Genomic DNA, 16,383 nt, shown 5'->3' on the forward strand with positions numbered 1-16,383 from the left:
TGCATGAGTATCCTTCTAAAATTGGTATTTGTATGTATACTCTCATAAAACTTTGTTATTGTAGAAATGCCCCTAATATAACGGTTGTTCTAACGGTGTTAAGAAAAAATATATTTATATTAAATAAAAATAAAAAAAAATTAAAATTATGCTATTGTTCTTGTCCTCTTCTCCTTCTATCGAGATTGCGATCTATTTGCATGTCTACCCATTAAGAATATTTTAGTCATTTTAATTTAAAATTGTTAATTTTTTTGCGTCGTTAGATAGCATGGGCATATATGCAAAAACAAAATTAAAAAATAGATAAATAGCAAAACAAATATTTTACTAGGATATACATACAAATACTAATTTAGAAGTGCATTCATGCAAAACTCGATATTTAGGAGGGTATTCACGCACAAAAAAAAACTTTCTTATTTTTGTCCCTCGAAGAGGATTCGTTTTAAATAGGTTTTAGATATTTTGAGCATACAAATTTCATCATTCGATCGTGGCGTAGTTGGTCCCACCTCTTCTTAAATTTCATCCTAAGGTCAAGTGTTTGATCCTCTCTCACCCCATCAGTGGAAAAAAGAGTAGTGAGGACGACAGCGCATCCTGTGGTGCCGGGAGCATCACGATCGTCTGATTGTCGGATGACCTCAGCGCCCCTGAGCTCTTTCTTTTTTGGTCCCTTGGAAGAGGATTCGTTTCAAATGGGTTTTAAATATTTTCAGCATACTAATTCCATCATCCGGCTGTGAGTTTGTCTCGTATCCTTTTAAGAGTTGATCCTGAGGTCGAGTGTTCGATCCTCTCTCGCGCCAACAATGGAAAAAAGAGCAATGAGAAGAACAGCACTTCCTGTGATGCCGGGGTGCATCCCAACTGTCTGACTATCAGATGACCTCAGCGCTCCTAAGCTCTTTCTTTTCTTAGATTTTTTTTTATGGATATACTTCTAAATATCGAATTTTGCATGAGCATCCTCCCAAAATTGATATTTGCATGTATACTCTCGTAAAACTTTATTATTGTACAAATGCCCCTAATATAACGGTTGTTGTAACGGTGTTAAAAAAAATTATATTTATATTAATTAAAAATAAAATAAAAATTTAAAATTATGCTATTGTTCCTATCTTCTTCTCCTACTATCGAGATTGCGATCTATTTGCATATCTATCCATTAAGGATATTTTTGTCATCTTAATTTAAAATTATTAATTCTTTAGCGTCGTTAGATAGCATGGGTATATATGCAAAAACAAAAATAAAAAAAAAGGATAAATAGCAAACCAAGTATTATACTAGGATATACATACAAATATTACTTTAGAAGAGTATTCATGTAAAACTCGATATTTAGGAGGGTATTCATGCGCACAAAAAAAAAAAAAAACTTTCTTGTTATTGTCCCTAGAAGAGGATTCGTTTTAAATAGGTTTTAGATATTTTCAGCATACAAATTTCGTCATCCGGTCGCAGCGTAGTTGGTCCCACCTCTTCTTAAAAGTCATCCTAAGGTCGAGTGTTCGATCCTCTCTCACCCCATTAGTGGAAAAAAGAGCAATGAGGATGACAGCGCATCCAGTGATGCCGGGAGCATCACGACCGTCTGATTATCAGATGACCTCAGCCGCCCCTAAGCTCTTTCTTTTTGGTCCCTTGGAAAAGGATTCGTTTTAAATAGGTTTTAAATATTTTCAGCATACTAATTCCATCATCTGGTTGTGTCACAGTTTGTCTCGTATCCTCTTAAGAGTTGATCCTGAGGTCGAGTGTTCAATCCTCTCTCGCAGCAACAGTGGAAAAAAGAGCAACGAGGAGAATGGCGCTTCCTGTGATGCCGGGTGCATCACAACCGTCTGATTATTAGATGACCTCAACGCTCCTGAGCTCTTTCTTTTCTTAGATTTTGTTTTATGGATATGCTTCTACATATCGAATTTTGCATGAGTATCCTTCTAAAATTGATATGTGCATGTGTACTCTAGTAAAACATTGTTATTGTACAAATGTCCCTTGTACAAATGTCCCTAATATAATGATTGTTCCAACGGTGTTAAGAAAAATTATATTTATATTAATTAACAATAAAATAAAAATTTAAAATTATGCTTTTATTCCTATCTTTTTCTTCTGCTATCGAGATTGCGATCTATTTGCATGTCTACCCATTAAAGATATTTTATTCATTTTAATTTAAAATCGTAAATTTTTCTAGCATGGGTATATATCCAAAAACAAAAATAAAAAAAAGGATAAATAGCAAAACAAGTATTTTACTAGGATATACATACAAATATTAATTTAGAGGTGTATTCATGTAAAACTCGATATTTCAGAGGGTATTCAGCTCTTTCTTTTTGGTCCCTTGGAAGAGGATTCGTTTTAAATAGGTTTTAAATATTTTCAGCATACTAATTCCATCATCTGGTTGTGTCGCAGTTTGTCTCGTATCCTCTTAAGAGTTGATCCTGAGGTCGAGTGTTCGATCCTCTCTCGCAACAACAGTGGAAAAAAGAGCAACGAGGAGAATGGCGCTTCCTGTGATGCCGGGGTGCATCACAACCATCTGATTATCAGATGACCTCAGCACTCCTGAGCTCTTTCTTTTCTTAGATTTTGTTTTTTGGATATGCTTCTAAATATCGAATTTTGCATGAGTATCCTTCTAAAATTGATATGTGCATGTGTACTCTAGTAAAACATTGTTAATGTACAAATGTCCCTTGTACAAATGTCCCTAATATAACGGTTGTTCCAACGGTGTTAAGAAAAATTATATTTATATTAATTAACAATAAAATAAAAATTTAAAATTATGTTTTTATTCCTGTCTTCTTCTTCTGCTATCGAAATTGCGATCTATTTGCATGTCTACCCATGAAAGATATTTTATTCATTTTAATTTAAAATCGTAAATTTTTTAGCATCGTTAGATAGCATGGGTATATATCCAAAAACAAAAATAAAAAAAAGGATAAATAGCAAAACAAGTATTTTACTAGGATATACATACAAATATTAATTTAGAGGTGTATTCATGTAAAACTCGATATTTCGGAGGGTATTCATGCACACAAAAAAAAAACATTCTTGCTTTTGTCCCTGAAAGAGGATACATTTTAAATAGGTTTTAGATATTTTCAGCATACAAATTTCATCATCCGGTCGCAGCGTAGTTGTTCCCACCTCCTCTTAAAAATCATCCTAAGGTCGAGTGTTCGATCCTCTTTCACCCCATTAGCAAAAAAAAGAGCAATGAGGACGGAGCGCATCCTGTGATGCCGGGAGCATCACGACCGTCTGATTATCGGATGACCTCAGCGCCCCTGAGCTCTTTCTTTTTTGGTCCCTTGCAAGAGGATTCGTTTTAAATAGGTTTTAAATATTTTCAGCAGACTAATTCCATCATTTCGCTGTGTCGCAGTTTGTCTCGTATCCTCTTAAGAGTTGATCCTCAGCTCGAGTGTTCTATCCTCTCTCACGCCAACAATGGAAAAAATAGCAATGAGGAGAACAGCGCTTCCTGTGATGCCGGGGTGCATCACAACCGTCTGATTATCAGGTGACCTCAGCGTGCCTGAGCTCTTTCTTTTCTAACATTTTTTTTTATGGATATGCTTCTAAATATCGAATTTTGCATGAGCATTCTTCCAAAATTAATATTTGCATGTATACTCTCATAAAACTTTGTTAGTGTACAAATGCCCCTAATATAATGGTTGTTCTAACGGTGTTAAGAAAAAATATATTTATATTAATTAAAAATAAAATAAAAATTTAAAATTATGCTATTGTTCTTGTCCTCTTCTCCTTCTATCGAGATTGCGATCTATTTGCATGTCTACCCATTAAGGATATTTTAGTCATTTTAATTTAAAATTGTTAATTTTTTCACGTCGTTAGATAGCATGGACATATATGCAAAAACAAAAATAAAAAATGGATAAATAGCAAAACAAATATTTTACTAGGATATATATACAAATATTAATTTAGAAGTGCATTCATGTAAAACTCGATATTTAGGAGGGTATTCATGCACACAAAAAAAAAACTTTCTCGTTTTTGTCGTGGAAGAGGATTCGTTTTAAATAGGTTTTAGATATTTTCAGCATACAAATTTCATCATCCGGTCGCGGCGTAGTTGGTCACACCTCTTCTTAAATTTCATACTAAGGTCTAGTGTTCGATCCTCTCTCACCCCATCAGTGGAAAAAAAAGCAGTGAGGACGACAGTGCATCCTGTGGTGCCGGGAGCATCACGATATTCTGATTGTCGGATGACCTCACCGCCCCTGAGCTCTTTCTTTTTTGGTCCCTTGGAAGAGGATTCGTTTCAAATGGATTTTAAATATTTTCAGCATACTAATTCCATCATCCGGCTGTGTCGCAGTTTGTTTCGTATCCTTTTAAGAGTTGATCCTGAGGTCGAGTGTTCGATCCTCTCTCGCGCCAACAATGGAAAAAAGAACAATGAGGAGAACAGCGCTTCCTGTGATGCCGGGGTGCATCACAGCCGTCTGATTATCAGATGACCTCAGCGCTCCTGAGCTCTTTCTTTTCTTAGTTTTTTTTTTATGGATATGCTTCTAAATATCGAATTTTGCATGAGCATCCTTCCAAAATTGTTATTTGCATGCATACTCTCGTAAAACTTTGTTATTGTACAAATGCCCCTAATATAACGGTTGTTGTAACGGTGTTAAAAAAATTATATTTATATTAATTAAAAATAAAATAAAAATTTAAAATTATGCTATTGTTCCTGTCTTCTTCTCCTACTATCGAGATTGCGATCTATTTGCATATCTATCCATTAAGGATATTTTTGTCATTTTAATTTAAAATTATTAATTTTTTAGCGTCGTTAGATAGCATGGGTATATATGCAAAAACAAAAATGAAAAAAATGATAAATAGTGTGGAGTGATTGATTAAAACCCCATTTGATTTTGATGAGCTCAAAGCATTTGAGTATATCTTTTAATTACTAATGAATTCAATTGAGTGTTTCAGTGAAAATCCTGTCTAAGTGTCCCAAGACATGGTTCATAATTGTTGGATAAGTTAAGGAGTCTGTTTGAACCAATGTCTGAGACTCGAGTCGACTCCCGAGTATCACGAGTCGACTCCAAGCGTATCAAGTTCACTGGCACGAGCTCGAGTCGACTCCAGATGAGTACGAGTCGATTCCGACTGAGAACAGACAGAAGAACAGAAAGGATCAACTCAGAACCTGTCAACGAGTCGACTCCTGAAGTGCGCGAGTCGACTCCAATGTTCACCAAGTCGACTCCAGGGAAGTAAGAGTCGACTCCAAGCAGTCACAGGCAGAAAAGTCAGAGAGCAGTTTTCGGGTCTGAGATTCGAGTCGACTCCAGTGGAATGCGAGTCGACTCCGATGGTTGACAGGTCGACTCCAAAGAAAGCAAGAGTCGACTCTCAGCGGTACACAAAGAAAGTCAGAGACCATTTTATGGACTCTGAGATTCGAGTCGACTCCCGCAATACGCGAGTCGACTCCAAGACACCGCGACCCCAAGACAGACAGAAAACCAAGTTACTGCCTCTGAGATTCGAGTCGACTCCCAGACAGCTCGAGTCGACTCCAAGACAGCTTCACGTCAAAAGGCAGAAGACCATCTTTCGGAAACTGAGAGCCGAGTCGACTCCAAGGAAGTTCGAGTCGACTCCAAGACTGGACGAGCTAAAAGACAGAGGATCGGGAGTTCGGGCTCTGAGATTCGAGTCGACTCCCAGGACAGTCGAGTCGACTCGAGTGGACAAAATTCAAAATTGGATCCACGGACTTCAGTGGATGAGCCGACTCCAAAATTGCCAAGTCAGCTCCAGAAGTTGACGAGTCGACTCCAGGTCAAGACGAGTCGACTCCCAGTCGTGAAGGCAACTTTAATTCAAATTTGGAACAGTTGCCGAGTCGACTCCGGAAAAGCTTGAGTCGACTCCCGCTACAGCCGAGTCGACTCCTGATCGCGCGAGTCGACTCCAACCCACCAACGGTCATATTGTCAGGCTGCGCAGAGTGTTCAGAACGGGCAGAAAAAGCACTCTAACGGCTAGTTTCCGTGGGGGTTGGCTTAAATAGCCACAGAGGACTGTAGCAAGGTATAGAACAACTATTTCACTCCAACTAATCAAGCATTCAAGCTCTGCAACGTGCTCTTCAACGAAAAAGAGGAAGATCTGCATTTACTGCTTCCAACTACATCTTCCCAGCAATTAAAGCCTCCTTCTCCTGCATTCAAGTCGACTACTCTTTCAAGAGGAGACCAGAAGTTTAAGAAGCCATTCCTCATCTCCAATCTAAAAGCATTTGAGGCTTCTTAACTTCATTTATTGTTCATATTGTTTTCATCTGCTTTTTGAGAAGCTCATTTTCTGTTTTCTTTCTACAACTTGTATTTACTTGGTTCAATCGGGGATTGAATCAAGGGGATTGAGGTTGGTTGGTGAGCCGAGTTAAAACCAACGTGTGTAAGGGTTCGATTGTGATCCTGGGAAAACAATCGGGGGTAGTTCTAGTCGGTGAGCCTGGGAAAACCGACCGAGTTCGTTGTGAGCTCGTAAAACAACAAGTTTGGTTGTGAGCTTGGAAAACAACCGGCTGTAATCCAAGGGGATTATAGTGAATTCCCAAGTGAGACTTGGGGAGTGGACGTAGGAGCAAGGGTTAGCTCCGAACCACTATAAAACTTGTGTTTGTGATTGATTGTCTCTCCTTCTTCTCATTTCATATTACTCACAGCACATAGTAATTAATTAAATAACTTGCAATAGTTTTTAATTAATCATCCATAATGTTTTAAATTATCTAAATTATTTTAAAACCCAATTCACCCCCCCCCTCTTGGGTTGTCTATCTGGGCAACAAATAGCAAACCAAGTATTTTACTAGGATATACATACAAATATTACTTTAGGAGAGTATTCATGTAAAACTCGATATTCAGGAGGGTATTCATGCGCACAAAAAAAAAAACTTTCTTGTTTTTGTCCCTGGAAGAGGATTCGTTTTAAATAGGCTTTAGATATTTTCAGCATACAAATTTCGTCATCCGGTCGCGGCGTCGTTGGTCCCACCTCTTCTTAAAAGTCATCCTAAGGTCGAGTGTTCGATCCTCTCTCACCCCATTAGTGGAAAAAAGAGCAATGAGGACGACAACGCATTCAGTGATGTCGCGAGCATCACGACCGTCAGATTATCGGATGACCTCAGCGCCCTAAGCTCTTTCTTTTTTGGTCCCTTGGAAGAGGATTCATTTTAAATAGGTTTTAAATACTTTTAGCATACTAATTCCATCATCTGGTTGTGCCGCAGTTTGTCTCGTATCCTCTTAAGAGTTGATCCTGAGGTCGAGTGTTCGATCCTCTCCCGCAACAATAGTGGAAAAAAGAGCAATGAGGAGAATGGCGCTTCCTGTGATGCCGGGGTGCATCACAACCTTCTGATTATCAGATGACCTCAGCGCTCCTGAGCTCTTTCTTTTCTTAGATTTTTTTTTATGGATATGCTTCTAAATATTGAATTTTGCATGAGTATCCTTCTAAAATTGATATGTGCATGTGTACTCTCGTAAAACATTGTTGTTGTTCAAATGTCCCTAATATAACGGTTGTTCCAACGGTGTTAAGAAAAATTATATTTATATTAATTAAAAATAAATTAAAAATTTAAAATTATGCTTTTATTTCTGTCTTCTTCTTTTGCTATCGAGATTGCGATCTATTTGCATGTCTACCCATTAAGGATATTTTAGTCATTTTAATTTAAAATCGTTAATTTTTTAGCATCGTTAGATAGCATGGTTATATATCCAAAAACAAAAAAAAAGGATAAATAGTAAAACAAGTATTTTACTAGGATATACATACAAATATTAATTTAGAGGTGTATTCATGTAAAACTCGATATTTCGGAGGGTATTCATGCACACACAAAAAAAAACTTTCTTGCTTTTGTCCTCGAAAGAGGATTCGTTTTAAATAGGGTTTAGATATTTTCAGCATACAAATTTCATCATCCGGTCGCGGTGTAGTTGTTCCCACCTCTTCTTAAAAGTCATCCTAAGGTCGAGTGTTCGATCCTCTCTCACCCCATTAGCGAAAAAAAGAGCAATGAGGGCGAAGCGCATCCTATGATGCCGGGAGCATCACGACTATCGGATTATCGGATGACCTCAGCGACCCTGATCTCTTTCTTTTTTGGTCCCTCGGAAGAGGATTCGTCTTAAATTGGTTTTAAATATTTTAAGCATAATAATTCCATCATCTGGCTGTGTCGCAGTTTGTCTCGTATCCTCTTAAGAGTTGATCCTAAGGTCGAGTGTTCTATCCTCTCTCGTGCCAACAGTGGAAAAAAGAACAATGAGGAGAACAACGCTTCCTGTGATGCTGGGGTGCATCACAACCGTCTGATTATCAGATGACCTCTGCGCTCCTGAGCTCTTTCTTTTCTTAGATTTTTTTTTATGGATATGCTTCTAAATATCGAATTTTGCATGAGTATCCTTCCAAAATTGATATTTGCATGTATACTCTCATAAAACTTTGTTATTGTACAAATGACCCTAATATATCGATTGTTCTAACAGTGTTAAGAAAATTTTTATTTATATTAATTAAAAAAATAAAAATTTAAAATTATGCTATTATTCTTGTCTTCTTCTCCTGCTATCGAGATAGCGATATATTTGCATGTCTACCCATTAAGGATATTTTAGTCATTTTAATTTAAAATCATTAATTTTTTAGCATCGTTAGATTGCATGGTTATATATACAAAAAGAAAAAAAAATCCAGTATGTTGGTGGTTGGTATTTGTTGTTGTAAATTTGGATAAAATTAAGCTCGCCATTTTGGAGCTCGGCTGTCTGCTAGAACGGTTAAGAATGCGAGACATGATGAGTGTTTACAAAACAATTGATGCTACTCTAGCCTAGATTCCTGTATTCTTTTCATTTGTGTATGAGCTGTGTTATACTGCTAGTGTGCAGGTCCCCATGACGATAACACCATAGCAAAGTAGCAGGTGGTGCCAGGATTGTTGTTGCCAACTTAATATGGAGTCAGTCTTGTGAATAATATCCCTAGATTTTATCTGCAAGATTATATGGTTGTAGTTATGCTTGTGATTGTATTAGCATGATAATAGATTGGTTCGCAGCAGCCTGTTGTTCTAGATGGTTATTAAGGCCCCATTTGGGAGAGCTTTTGGTGGGCCAAAAAGTACTTTCTGGCCTTTCAAAAGCACTTTTAGATAAAATAGAGGTGTTTCATAAAATTTTTGGAAAGTTGTTTTAGCATTTTTAGAAAGCTAAAATAACTTTTTGGAGGAAGCTCCGAAGTAGAGCTTCTCCAAAAAAGCACTTTTAGGAATCGTCAGAAAGTTGTTATAAGTTGTAATTTTTTTTTTGGATCAAAATATCCATAATAAAATAGAATAATTACACAAAATATATTATATGATACAATTATAATATTTATACCTTTATATTGTATTATACTATAAATATAATATTATATTATATTATATCATAATACATTAATATGTAAGATTAAATAATTTAATATTATGTTATATTATTCTACAGTCATCAAGAGCATGAAAAATTAATTTATGTTTATAATTATAATATTTTATATCTTTATTATTGTATTATACTATAAATATAATATTATATTACATTATATCATAATACATTGATATGTTATATTAAATAATTTAATATTATATTACTATATTATAATAATATTATATTATATTACATTAATATAATACTATCATATATTTATGTATTAATACATGTTATATTTTATTATGCTTTGTTGCATAATATTATATAATATTTTTTATTGTCATTTTGTTATACAAAAAGTACTTTCTTTGTTTGTTTATCAAACATATGTTAAAATTTCATAACACTTTGGAAATATAGTTATCAAACATCAAATAGCTTTTTATAAAAATGCTATTTACAAAAGCTCTACTTTCAAAACCTCTATTGCCAGTAGATTTACTAAACAAGGCCAAACTTGCTTTGAAACTCGACTATTTATTTCATGTTTATGTGCCGTCAGAAGGTGCATGTATCAACCAATTGGACTAATGTTTAAACTAGCAACAAGTAGAAAATGCAGCATAGAGCACAATAATAAAGTTGGTGATCTTAACATTCATTTATTCTGATGTGGTGATATGTTTGTCCCTCCTAATTTGTTTTCTCTCATGGGATGACCAAACCAAACGTATCCGAGAACTCTAGATTAAACATTTGAGTAATCAGTATTGTTCTTGATATATTAATAGAAAAAATTAGTTTAAGACCCTGTTTGGAAGAGCTTTTGGAGGGTCAAAAAGCACTTTCTGCTAAAAAATTGTGTTTGGTAAAAATTTCGGAAAGTTGTTTTAGCTTTTTCGGAAAGCTGAATACAGCTTTTGGGAAGAAGCTCCAATTTGGAGCTTTTTGAAAATGCTGTTTTCAGCTTTATCGAAAAGCTGTATTTTTGGCAAAAATACCCCTATTTAAAAGCCATTTTTTTCTTCCAAAATCTTCCATCCTAGTGCCTCTTCCTCTCTCACCCTTCCCTCTCTCTCTCCCTCTCTATCTCCTTCTTCTCATGCCGTCGGCCCTGTTTTTTTTTTTTGGGAGGTAGCCACCACGCCGGCCACCACCCGTGGCTGCCTCCCTAGCCGCCGATGCGGCTTGTTGCCCCGGCGAGCCGGCACGGACGTCCGGCTCGCCGTTGCGACCCACCACAGCCGTCGGGCGGTGGGAAGCAAAACGAACAAAAAAAAAGAGGAAGGGGAGGAAAGGGCAGCCATGGCCCCCGCCTCCCCGGCAGGCGCTGCGGCCCGCCATCCCAGCACCCTGCTCCCTCCCCCCCGCGGTCGCCATTGCCCGTCGTCCTAATCCTCTCTCGGGCCCCCTCCTGCGGCTGCCGCGGCCCGCCGTCTCGGCCCCCTTCCGGCGTCGCCGGCCTCATGGGAGGAGAAGAAAGAAGAAGAAGGAAAGAGAGGAAGGAAGGAGAAGAAGAGAAGAAAAAAGAAAAGAGAAAAAAAGAAAAGGAAAGAAAAAGAAGAAAAGGAAGAAAAAAAAGAGAAGAGAAAAGGAAAGAAAAAAAAAGAAAAAAATAAATAAATAAATAAATAAGATAATAAATTAAATATATTTTAAAAAAATAAAATAATAAATAAAAATAAATATTAGTAATTATTTAAACAATTTTATTTCCAAGCTAGAAAATTTGTTAGAAAGATAAATTGTCATCAGAAGAGTGAAAAATTAATTTACACTGATAATTATAATATTTTATATATTTATTATTGTATTATACGATAAATATAATATAAAATATTCCTGATCCATTAAAATCGGAGGAAACAGTTTGTGAAAACTTTATTCAGGAACTATTGTCTCTTGATCCAGCCATATAAAAGTTAGACAACCTAAATACAAACATTTATTTTGGACAAATACTCACATTTTTTTAGCCAAATACCGGCATTTATTTTGTAAATAATCGAAAAAGAGACCGGGAAAAAGACATGTGTTATGATTAAAAATATATTGTAATTATTAAATTAAATAACCGACAGAGACTGAGAGAAAGAGTGTCATGATTTAAAAAAACTTAAAAATATTATATTTTTTTAAAAAAAGGGGAGGAAGAGCTCAGAAGCGCAGTTTCGTCGGAATAATCTGACGGTCGTGATGCGCCCTAGCATCACAGGTTGCGCAGTTATCCTCATGGCTCTTTTCTCCTTTATTGGAGGAGGAGAGGCTCGAACTCTCGACCTCAGGATAAAATATTCCTGATCCATTAAAATCGGAGGAAACAGTTTGTGAAAACTTTATTCAGGAACTATTGTCTCTTGATCCAGCCATATAAAAGTTAGACAACCTAAATACAAACATTTATTTTGGACAAATACTCACATTTTTTTAGCCAAATACCGGCATTTATTTTGTAAATAATCGAAAAAGAGACCGGGAAAAAGACATGTGTTATGATTAAAAATATATTGTAATTATTAAATTAAATAACCGACAGAGACTGAGAGAAAGAGTGTCATGATTTAAAAAAATTTTAAAATATTATATTTTTAAAAAAAAAGGGGAGGAAGAAGCTCAGAAGCGCAGTTTCGTCGGAATAATCTGACGGTCGTGATGCGCCCTAGCATCACAGGTTGCGCAGTTATCCTCATGGCTCTTTTCTCCTTTATTGGAGGAGGAGAGGCTCGAACTCTCGACCTCAGGATAACTCTCTTAAAGAAGCTATGAGACCAAAGCGCTAGCCAACTGCGCCACCACTCCATGGTGAAACGGCATGCTGAAATCTCCTAAAAGCTATTAAAAACGAATCCTTTTCCAATCGACAAAAAATGATAGAGCTCAGGAGCGCTCATGTCATCCCATAATGAGACTGTCATGATTTGCCCTACCATCACAGAAGGCGCTGCTGTCATCATTGCCCTCTTTTCCACTAATGGGGTGAGAGAGGATCCAACTCAAGACCACAAGATAATCTCTTAAGAAGAGCCGAGATCAACTGCGACACCACAGCATGCTGAAAACGGCATGCTGAAAAAACCAAAAACCTATTTAAAACGAATCCATTTCCAAGGGGCAAAAAACGAAAGATCTCATAACGGCTGATGTCATCCGATAATCAGACGGTCGTGATGCGCCCTAGCATCACAGAATGCGCTGCTGTCCTTGCTGCTCTTTTTTTCCACAGAAGAAGATAGGAATAAAAGCATAATTTTAAATTTTTATTTTATTTTTAATTAATATAAATATAATTTTTCTTAACACCGTTGGAATAACCGTTATATTAGGGACATTTGTACAATAACAATGTTTTACGAGAGCACACATGCACATATCAATTTTAGAAGGATACTCATGCAAAATTCGATATTTAAAATCATATCCAAAAAAAAAATCTAAGAAAAGAAAGAGCTCAGGAGCGCTGAGGTCATCTGATAATCAGACGGTTGTGATGCACCCTGGCATCACAGGAAGCGCCATTCTCCTCATTGCTCTTTTTTCCACTGTTGTTGTGAGAGAGGATCGAACACTCGACTTCAGGATCAACTCTTAAGAGGATACGAGACAAACTGCGACACAACCAAATGATGGAATTAGTATGCTGAAAATATTTAAAACCTATTTAAAACAAATCCGCTTCCAAGAGACCAAAAAAGAAAGAGCTCAGGGGCGCTGAGGTCATCCGATAATCAGACGGTCGTGATGCTCCCGGCATCACTGGATGCGCTGTCGTCCTCATTGCTCTTTTTTCCACTAATGGGGTTAGAGAGGATCGAACACCCGACCTTAGGATGACTTTTAAGAAGAGGTGGGACCAACTACGCCGCGACCGGATGACGAAATTTGTATGCTGAAAATATCTAAAACCTATTTAAAACGAATCCTCTTCCAGGGACAAAAACAAGAAAGTTTTTTTTTTTTTTTTGTGCGCATGAATACCCTCCAGAATATCGAGTTTTACATGAATACTCTTCTAAAGTAATATTTCTATGTATATCCTCGTAAAATACTTGGTTTGCTATTTATCCTTTTTTTTATTTTTGTTTTTGCATATATACCCAGGCTATCTAACGATGCTAAAAAATTAATGATTTTAAATTAAAATGATAAAAATATCCTTAATGGATAGATATGCAAATAGATTGCAATCTCGATAGTAGAAGAAGAAGACAGGAACAGTAGCATAATTTTAAATTTTTATTTTATTTTTAATTAATATAAATATAATTTATTTTAACACCAGATGATGGAATTAGTACGCTAAAAATATTTAAAACCTATTTAAAACGAATCCTCTTCCAACGGACCGAAAAAGAAAGAGCTCAGGGGAGCTGAGATCATCCGATATTCAGACGGTCGTGATGCTCCCGGCATCACAAGATGCGTTGTTGCCCTCATTGCTCTTTTTTCCACTGATGGGGTGAGAGAGGATCGAACACTCGACCTTTAAGAAGAGGGTGGGACCAACTACGCTGCGACCGGATGATGAAATTTGTATGCCAAAAATATCTAAAACCTATTTAAAACGAATCCTCTTCTAGGGACAAGGGGTTTTTTTTTTGTGTGTGCATGAATACCCACCTAAATATCGAGTTTTACATGCATACCCTTCTAAATTAATATTTGTACGTATATCCTAGTAAAATAATTATTTTGCAATTTATCTTTTTTTTTTGTTTTTGTATATATAACCATGCAATCTAACAATGCTAAAAAATTAACGATTTAAAATTAAAATGACTAAAATATCCTTAATGGGTAGACATGCAAATATATCGCTATCTCGATAGCTGGAGAAGAAGAGAGGAATAATAGCATAATTTTAAATTTTTATTTTTTTTATTAATATAAATAAAAATTTTCTTAACACTGTTAGAACAACTGATATATTAGGGGCATTTGTACAATAACAAAGTTTTATGAGAGTATACATGCAAATATTAATTTTGGAAGGATACAAATTCGATATTTAGAAGCATATCCTTAAAAAAAAATCTAAGAAAAGAAAGAGCTCAGGAGCGCTGAGGTCATCTGATAATCAGACGGTTGTGATGCACCTCAGCATCACAGGAAGCGTTGTTCTCCTCATTATTCTTTTTTCCACTGTTGGCACGAGAGAGGATAGAACACTCGACCTTAGGATCAACTCTTAAGAGGATACGAGACAAACTGCGACACAGCCAGATGATGGAATTATTATGCTAAAAATATTTAAAACCAATTTAAGACGAATACTCTTCCGAGGGACCAAAAACGAAAGAGGTCAGGGGCGCTGAGGTCATTCGATAATCCGACAGTCGTGATGCTCCCGGCATCACAGGATGCGCTTCGTCCTCATTGCTCTTTTTTCCACGAATGGGGTGAGAGAGGATCGAACACTCAACCTTAAGATGACTTTTAAGAAGAGGTGGGAACAACTACGTCGTGACTGGATGATGAAATTTGTATGCCGAAAATATCTAAGACCTATTCAAAACGAATCCTCTTCCGGGGACAAAAGCAAGAAAGTTTTTTTTTGTGTGTGCATGAATACCCTCCGAAATATCGAGTTTTACATGAATACACCTCTAAATTAATATTTGTATGTATATCCTAGTAAAATACTTGTTTTGCTATTTATCCTTTTTTTTATTTTTGTTTTTGGATATATACCCATGCTATCTAACGATGCTAAAAAATTAACGATTTTAAATTAAAATGACTAAAATATCCTTAATAGGTAGACATGCAAATAGATCGCAATCTCGATAGCAGAAAAAAAAGACAGGAATAAAAGCATAATTTTAAATTTTTATTTTATTTTTAATTAATATAAATATAATTTTTCCTAACACCGTTGGAACAACCGTTATATTACGAACATTTGTACAATAACAATGTTTTACGAGAGTACACATGCACATATCAATTTTAAAAGGATACTCATGCAAAATTCGATATTTAGAAGCATATCCATAAAAAAAATCTAAGAAAAGAAAGAGCTTGGAAGCGCTGAGGCCATCTGATAATCAGACGGTTGTGATGCACCCCAGCATCACAGGAAGCGCCAATCTCCTCATTGCTCTTTTTTCCACTGTTGTTGCGAGAGAGGATCGAACACTCGACCTCAGGATCAACTCTTATGAGGATACGAGACAAACTACGACACAACCAGATGATGGAATTAGTATGCTGAAAATATTTAAAACCTATTTAAAACGAATCCTCTTCCAAGGGACCAAAAAAGAAAGTGCTCAGGGGCGTTGAGATCATCCGATTATCAGACGGTCGTGATACTCCCGGCATCACTGGATGCGCTGTCGTCCTCATTGCTCTTTTTTCCACTAATGGGGTGAGAGAGGATCGAACACTCGACCTTAGGATGACTTTTAAGAAGAGGTGGGACCAACTACGCCGCGACCGGATGACGAAATTTGTATGCTGAAAATATCTAAAACCTATTTAAAACGAATCCTCTTCCACGGACAAAAACAAGAAAAAAATTTTTTTTTTTTTTTGTGCGCATGAATACCCTCCTAAATATCGAGTTTTACATGAATACTCTTCTAAAGTAATATTTGTATGTATACCCTAGTAAAATACTTGGTTTGCTATTTATCCTTTTTTTTATTTTTGTTTTTGCATATATACCCATGCTATCTAACGATGTAAAAAATTAATGATTTTAAATTAAAATGACAAAAATATCCTTAATGGATAGATATGCAAATAGATCGTAATCTCGATAGTAGGAGAAGAAGACAGAAACAATAGCATAATTTTAAATTTTTATTTTATTTTTAATTAATATAAATATAATTTTTTTAACACCGTT

The 16,383-nt window shown here is 36.1% G+C and overlaps 1 long non-coding RNA gene and 17 other non-coding genes across 18 annotated transcripts; 10 read left to right on the forward strand and 8 right to left on the reverse strand.

The window, feature by feature from the left end:
- Positions 1-579: 579 nt before the first annotated feature.
- On the forward strand, positions 580-664 carry LOC120112666. The gene has a single exon (XR_005514241.1). It is a non-coding gene; the product is annotated as a small nucleolar RNA snoR114 (small nucleolar RNA).
- Positions 665-825: 161 nt separating this feature from the next.
- LOC120112665 lies at positions 826-911 on the forward strand. The gene has a single exon (XR_005514240.1). It is a non-coding gene; the product is annotated as a small nucleolar RNA snoR114 (small nucleolar RNA).
- A 641-nt stretch (positions 912-1,552) lies between these two features.
- LOC113461900 lies at positions 1,553-1,638 on the forward strand. Its single transcript, XR_003384165.2, has one exon. It is a non-coding gene; the product is annotated as a small nucleolar RNA snoR114 (small nucleolar RNA).
- Positions 1,639-1,802: 164 nt separating this feature from the next.
- LOC113461899 lies at positions 1,803-1,887 on the forward strand. Its single transcript, XR_003384164.2, has one exon. It is a non-coding gene; the product is annotated as a small nucleolar RNA snoR114 (small nucleolar RNA).
- A 624-nt stretch (positions 1,888-2,511) lies between these two features.
- On the forward strand, positions 2,512-2,597 carry LOC113461898. The gene has a single exon (XR_003384163.1). It is a non-coding gene; the product is annotated as a small nucleolar RNA snoR114 (small nucleolar RNA).
- A 650-nt stretch (positions 2,598-3,247) lies between these two features.
- LOC113461901 lies at positions 3,248-3,331 on the forward strand. Its single transcript, XR_003384166.1, has one exon. It is a non-coding gene; the product is annotated as a small nucleolar RNA snoR114 (small nucleolar RNA).
- Positions 3,332-3,496: 165 nt separating this feature from the next.
- Positions 3,497-3,582, forward strand: LOC120112635. Its single transcript, XR_005514209.1, has one exon. It is a non-coding gene; the product is annotated as a small nucleolar RNA snoR114 (small nucleolar RNA).
- An 883-nt stretch (positions 3,583-4,465) lies between these two features.
- Positions 4,466-4,551, forward strand: LOC113461520. The gene has a single exon (XR_003383797.1). It is a non-coding gene; the product is annotated as a small nucleolar RNA snoR114 (small nucleolar RNA).
- A 2,860-nt stretch (positions 4,552-7,411) lies between these two features.
- LOC120112619 lies at positions 7,412-7,497 on the forward strand. The gene has a single exon (XR_005514192.1). It is a non-coding gene; the product is annotated as a small nucleolar RNA snoR114 (small nucleolar RNA).
- An 880-nt stretch (positions 7,498-8,377) lies between these two features.
- Positions 8,378-8,463, forward strand: LOC120112628. Its single transcript, XR_005514201.1, has one exon. It is a non-coding gene; the product is annotated as a small nucleolar RNA snoR114 (small nucleolar RNA).
- A 3,222-nt stretch (positions 8,464-11,685) lies between these two features.
- On the reverse strand, positions 11,686-12,331 carry LOC120112604. The gene is made up of 2 exons (XR_005514181.1): positions 12,270-12,331; positions 11,686-11,813 (listed from the first exon to the last, which is right to left on the reverse strand). It is a non-coding gene; the product is annotated as an uncharacterized LOC120112604 (long non-coding RNA).
- Positions 11,687-11,772, reverse strand: LOC120112610. Its single transcript, XR_005514184.1, has one exon. It is a non-coding gene; the product is annotated as a small nucleolar RNA snoR114 (small nucleolar RNA).
- Positions 12,143-12,228, reverse strand: LOC120112612. The gene has a single exon (XR_005514185.1). It is a non-coding gene; the product is annotated as a small nucleolar RNA snoR114 (small nucleolar RNA).
- Positions 12,332-12,406: 75 nt separating the features above from the next.
- Positions 12,407-12,492, reverse strand: LOC120112632. The gene has a single exon (XR_005514206.1). It is a non-coding gene; the product is annotated as a small nucleolar RNA snoR114 (small nucleolar RNA).
- Positions 12,493-12,977: 485 nt separating this feature from the next.
- LOC113461191 lies at positions 12,978-13,063 on the reverse strand. The gene has a single exon (XR_003383299.1). It is a non-coding gene; the product is annotated as a small nucleolar RNA snoR114 (small nucleolar RNA).
- A 165-nt stretch (positions 13,064-13,228) lies between these two features.
- LOC113461186 lies at positions 13,229-13,313 on the reverse strand. The gene has a single exon (XR_003383294.1). It is a non-coding gene; the product is annotated as a small nucleolar RNA snoR114 (small nucleolar RNA).
- Positions 13,314-14,577: 1,264 nt separating this feature from the next.
- On the reverse strand, positions 14,578-14,663 carry LOC113461192. Its single transcript, XR_003383300.1, has one exon. It is a non-coding gene; the product is annotated as a small nucleolar RNA snoR114 (small nucleolar RNA).
- Positions 14,664-15,547: 884 nt separating this feature from the next.
- On the reverse strand, positions 15,548-15,633 carry LOC120112622. The gene has a single exon (XR_005514195.1). It is a non-coding gene; the product is annotated as a small nucleolar RNA snoR114 (small nucleolar RNA).
- Between the last annotated feature and the right edge of the window lie 750 nt (positions 15,634-16,383).

This window comes from Phoenix dactylifera, chromosome 11 (genome assembly GCF_009389715.1).
Source record: "Phoenix dactylifera cultivar Barhee BC4 chromosome 11, palm_55x_up_171113_PBpolish2nd_filt_p, whole genome shotgun sequence".
NCBI lineage: Eukaryota > Viridiplantae > Streptophyta > Magnoliopsida > Arecales > Arecaceae > Phoenix > Phoenix dactylifera.